This window comes from Malus domestica, chromosome 17, assembly GCF_042453785.1.
Source record: "Malus domestica chromosome 17, GDT2T_hap1".
Classification (NCBI taxonomy): Eukaryota; Viridiplantae; Streptophyta; class Magnoliopsida; order Rosales; family Rosaceae; genus Malus; species Malus domestica.
In genome coordinates, this window is record NC_091677.1 from 6,373,912 (window position 1) to 6,379,924 (window position 6,013).

At 36.4% G+C, this 6,013-nt stretch overlaps 1 long non-coding RNA gene across 1 annotated transcript; it reads right to left on the minus strand.

The window, feature by feature from the left end:
- Positions 1-2,726: 2,726 nt before the first annotated feature.
- Positions 2,727-6,013, minus strand: LOC103404721 (uncharacterized). Its single transcript, XR_524350.4, has 4 exons — positions 5,828-6,013; positions 5,582-5,682; positions 3,345-3,573; positions 2,727-3,210 (listed from the first exon to the last, which is right to left on the minus strand). It is a non-coding gene; the product is annotated as an uncharacterized lncRNA (long non-coding RNA).

Consider the following 6,013-nt stretch of genomic DNA (forward strand, 5'->3'; position numbering starts at 1 on the left):
ATCCGACTGTTGGATGGTCATCAAATTTTAATAGGTTATTATTCATAATATTTGAGGAATATAGGAACTTACAGATTTGGAATCCAACATACGGATCTTCTCGAATTGGATTTGTAAGTTCGTAAAATAAAATGTTAACCGCCACTTGGTTTTGGCAATTGGCGGAGATCCGACCGTTGGATCGTTCTAAAACTTTAGTATGTTATTCTAGAAACATAATGTGTATCCTTGGAAGTTACGGATCAGAGATCTGATATGTAGATCTTCTAGACCGAATTACATAGACTCATGTGCGATGTAAGTTATGTATTGTATCAACGAGAATTCTGAGATATGGTTTGATAATTGGTCATAGGAGCCGATCGATTGTGACACCTCGATATTTGTGCTAGGAAGTTCTAGCGCGGACTCCAGGTGAGTGGATCTTTCCTTGCTTATCATATTTTTTTTATGATTGATAATTTTATAAATGCTTTTAAATAAAACTGAGAAATTTATGCCATGACATATATATATATATATATGTTATAAAATACTATGAGATGGTTGAGTTTAGATTTCATCGTGATATATCCATATGCGAACTACGAATGGCTTGATCCCTGTTTAGGGTACGTAGGCAGTCTAACGAGACGTTAGATGCAGCCATATAAGAAATGAGATTATATAATCAAGACAATATCATTTTTTAAGGAATTGAGCAATGTGAGGGATATTGGTGAAAAATGTGGGTTTTAACTTTATGTTTTGGTGATTAATAGTTAGTACATCGTATTATATAATTGGAAATACTATGATTACTGTTAGGCATATCCATACGTATATTCCTTGCACATAATTATTGTGAACGCTCTGAAGTGCAAAGGTGAACGTAGGACACACATGTAAGTTCAGGTAAGTTCAGGTAAGTTTAGGTAAGTTCAAGTAAGTATACGGTAGTAGTTGAATTGATGGGGTTATTATATGACTACAATTATGTTTTTAAGCAACTCTGGCATTGTCAAACAAGTTGCTTATGAATCGTATACGTTGTATTAGATGCATTTAAAGCTCATAAACCTGCACCCCGGGTGATTGTGATTTAGCCAGAGATATGGTACAGGCTTGTTTATAATGTCACCTCCCACACCCTATGCTCACATTGGATCCAATTTAGGTGCACATTCTTGTCATACAGACCATTATAGGTGGTTCCGACTCGTAGGTGACTAGAGATATATCGCACAGCTATCATGAGAGAGTAGCATTGAGCATAACTATATTACACCCAATCTTGTGGCACAGACCCTTCCAGTTGTTCTGACTCGTGTGCAGGCGTTTTGCCGTATAGGTCACTATAGGTGACTATGGCTAGATTGATTGATGAGCTATGAATATTCCGTATAGGTCACTATAGGTGACTCCGGCTAGATTGATTGATGAGATATGAATATAGGTGACTCCGCTAGATTGATTGATGAGCTATGAATATGCCATATAGGTCACTATAGGTGACTCCGGCTAGATTGATTGATGAGATATTGATGAGATATGGGTAAGTTGTATAGGTCACCCTAGGTGACTCCGATTCACGTACTAGTATAAGTCATTAATCGCATGATTATTTGATATTACTGATGAGATGCTGTGTTGTGGTATATTAAGATTTTTCTGGAAATTATACAGGTGTTGCAGCAAGGGGTTATAATGTTCTATATGGCTTCTATAAAAATCTTACTTACAAGGCCACTCACCTTTGTCTTGTCTTCATCCTTCAGGTTTTATCAGCTAAGCTTTCTTATCGTCGAAGGTTCGTGGCGATTCTTAGTACTGGAGATTATTTAGAGGGTATGATTCCCAATTCACTCTTATGTACTTACTTATGCTCTAACATCACGTGTGCATTGGGTTTATTCCTGCTCACCAATGCACTATGGTATTTAGGCACTCTTAGGTTTAAATTTATTTACAATTTTTCCACATCATCACACTTTATAGTTTCGTCACCTTCCAGGTGTCGGCCAACACAACTCGATTCGGAGTCTTAGTGGACATTCCAGGTCGAGGTGTGTCAATAAGTGAGATATGAAACCTAACTAAAAGGTAGAAAAAACATAATATACCTACAAGTAAGACACATTAATCTGTGGCAGGTTGACTATGAAAAAAATCTGTCATATAGGTAGATAAATACAATTAACCTGTAATATAGGTTGATTATAAAAATTAAAATAAAATCTATAAATAGGATAAACCAAGAGGAAGAACAAGAAATAACAAATAAATAAATAAAAAGAAATAATCAAAGAGATAATTAGGAAGAAATTTGATTTTTACAATAAATTTTTTCATTGAAAAGATAATTATTGATAATAAAATAATTAAATTTAAGGAATTGAACTTATTTTATTAAATTGGATTATTCCTACTATTGACTCAAAAAATTGAACTTATATCAAATTTCCCCTATTTTATTTTAACTTTGTTAACTGCTAACTTTCCCACGCACTATGTTAATTTGTGAGGGATCAAGGTATATATACACTACCTGCATTGAGCCCTCCTTCCATTGCGAGCTCTGGCCTAGCTTCACGATCAGTTGGGGTTGGCCCATCATCATCGGGGCTGGATACGCTTGAAGAAGTGACCTCTCATTTGAAAATGGAAATCTTGATGGTCAATGTTACCATCAATTCTTAATTTGTCTTTTCTTTTCCTTTCTTACAAATGCCTACGTGTGTGAGAAGTTCAGCTACTAATCAGAATGCTTTATTAATCCATAATAAATACAAAATACTAGGTAATACGCCTACTAATAAGCACAAGTAAGATCCCTATTTTTTCTGATGTGGAATTCACTCTCAACAAGTTTCCTCATATGTGGTGAATCTTTAAGCTTAACACGTGGACAACACAAATCGAATGACATGGAGCACGTGTGACCATTGCCGTGTGTTGATCAGCTCCATCCCTCCCCACCCCCTCCCTTTTTCTCCGCCCTCCCCTCTTCAATTGTCATAGAAAATTAGGATTCCACCGTAAAACCAACTGGTAAATGAGAAGGCAACGCAGCTACTAAAAAGCACAAGCAAGGTCCCTCTTTTCTCCGATGTGGGATTCACTCTCAACAAGCTCCCTCATGTGAATTTTCAAGCTTAATACAAGGACAACACAAATCGAGTGAAGTGGAGCACGTAAGATCGCTAGGCTTCACACATGATACAATATGCTCTGATACAATGAAAAAAGTTAGAGTTTCACCGTAAAATCAATTGGCAATATGAGAGTAACTCAACTACTTATAAGCACAAGTAAGGTCCCTCATTTCCTCAATGTGGAGTTCACTATCAGCAATATGTACGTACCTGTTCTTGTTCTGTCTGATGGTTGACTGTATATAATGTGGCATCAATTTATTTGACAAAATATCCCATGCTTCTTTTGCCGTGATTGCGCTCTTGAAAAACTCACAAGTATCGTCCCCACAAAAACTCTGGATTGCATATAAGGCCCTGGCATCCTTCCTCCTCCAAGCCTTACGTTCATCTTTTTGTTTCATCTGTTTTAGGAGCTTTGCCTCGTTTGGAAACGTCGCTATTAGTAAAATGAAAATATATAAATAAGTATAAAATCTAATTTCCAATATTGAATATTTGAATATTAATATAGAAACATACATAAAAAAAATTACATCCGTAGGTTCATTGGTGCCTTCGACGATGTCCCAAAGATCTTCGGCCAACAAGTAGGTTTTAACCCGACAGCTTCAATCTTTATAGTTAATACGGTTAGGAGTTTAAGATTAGCAATTACACTGGTAGGGACAACCGTTGCTAAAATATTTAATCTGCCTATTACCAACAAAATTTTATGTTAATCGAGCATAAGCGAAAAAAAAAGAAGGAAGGAAAATTACACTCACAGATTGAGTTGGGGCAATCTTCAAAAGAGGCTGCAGCTATGGGCTATCTAATTGTTAATTAACCTACATGTCCAGAGTAGCCAGTCTTCTCATTTATAGATAAACAATAATGTAAGGTTTTTTTTTTCCCTTTATATGTTCGTTTGTAATAAAAGATTAGCAATTAAAAAATACTTGGAAAAAGACCAAGAACGAAAGAAATGTACAAAATTATAAGCTTTGTAACACAATTGTTGGTGTCAAAACTCAGATAGAATCTAAATTGAGTACAACACATACTGCTGCGAGTGTTATTTTTGGTCTCAGCGTTACAGGATGGCTCGAGAGAAAGAGAGAGGCTTGTCAGTGTTAGAGGTTGCCAACAACAATGTTGTGTTCGCCCGTGTGTGAAAGTTGTGTTAAATTTGACTTCTTAAACAAAAGATTGTGTATTGAGTAGGACATTGATTTGGTTAAATTCTTTTATGTGTATCGAGCGAACAAGGACTTAAAATTCAGTGTAACTTCCTGTATGCTTGCCTAAAAAGTAAATGAAAGCGAAATAGAAACTAAAATGAGAAACATAATGCAATTATTTCATGATGAAGTCAAGGTTACAAACGTTTACAAAAGTAAAATTTAGGCAGATGGGCCAAGCTACATGACTTGAAATGTAAATTGATTGGAAATGTAAAGAAAGCAATTAAACTCTAGCAAAATTCAGGCCATAAAGAGCAAGATAATGCTAGAGTAGTCCATCGAGATCACTAGTATTAGACTGGACTTAGTACAAAACATGCGCCTTAGAGAGAAATTCATGGTGGTTGGAAATGCAAATCAATCGAATTTTACTACAGGGTGACTGAGCTGTAAAGGTTTTGGATCACAAGGATCATAGGCAGTGTTTGCTTCGAAAGAAGGCTTGATATTGTAGCTAAAAAGCTAAAAAGTTTTGCTGAAGAGCAATTGGGTTTGTGCTGGAAAAACATTTGGGTTGATTAAATTTGACAAAGGTCCTGAGCTTGAAGGCATGTGGCTCTATTTATAGGCACAGGAAAAAAACCAACCTCGATCACATTGTTAAGCTGGAGCAGGGGTAAATCGGTCATTTGATGCTAACAGTGACTGTAATTTCTAGGTGGTGGTAGTGACATATTGTGTCGGATGACGTGTTTGTGGCATCAGCATGTGGATGATGCATGCATAGGTATTTAAGGAGACGAAATACTTTCAGACCTGGGTCGCTTGCGTGGAAGAAACACTTCGAAGAGATTTCTATTCAAGCCTTAGACATGTTGGAGTTAAGTGAGATGGTCCTCTGAGCATTGGTTTGAGCTTCGAAGTTGGTGGGCCAAAGTCATGCGACTTTCGCGTGAATAAAATGGATAGGCCTTAGCAGGCCTAATTTATGGCTCAAACAATAATCATTTCAGTTAAAAAACTGAAAGCGAAATAATTATCAAATAATATCCTAATATGTCAACCAGAGAAAGAGTTTAAACATTTTTCAAAGAATTGCTGAAATTAGATGGGTAAGCTTCTTAGAGCACGGAGACGTGTAAAGGCACAGCAATAAGATACCATGCGAGACGCCGATTCAGAAAAAGTCATATAAGGATTACCAAGCTAAGAACGAACAAGAGAAGAAATTACAGTATGCATTTTCATACTTTGAGTGATTCAGCTTCCAACTCAACTCACCTTTTAGCCAGCCTTCAGCAAAGGGTTACCAAAGAGGAAGCAACAAGATCCAAGAACGAAATCAAACCAACGCCCCGATCCGATAAGGAAGAACCTGCAATCTATAAAGAAATTCGAAAATATGTAAGCAACATGGTTAAAACACCACGTATTCAGTCCCAAAAAACTGTTCAATCTGGATAAAGAAACAAAAAAATAAACATCTACTAAGAACCAAATGAGACAACTGGGGAGAAGTTTAAGAACCTGGCAAGAAAACAAGAGAATGTTGCGACCTTGAACGAAGAGAAACACAACTACCATGACAGCTAAGAGAAAGGCCTCTGAACTTTGGTTGATTGATAAGTGTAAATTTAATCGTTGTAATCTTTATTCTAACAAAACAAAAACAAAAGCGTAATCTCACCTTTGATGAGTTGTCTCTCTTTTTAT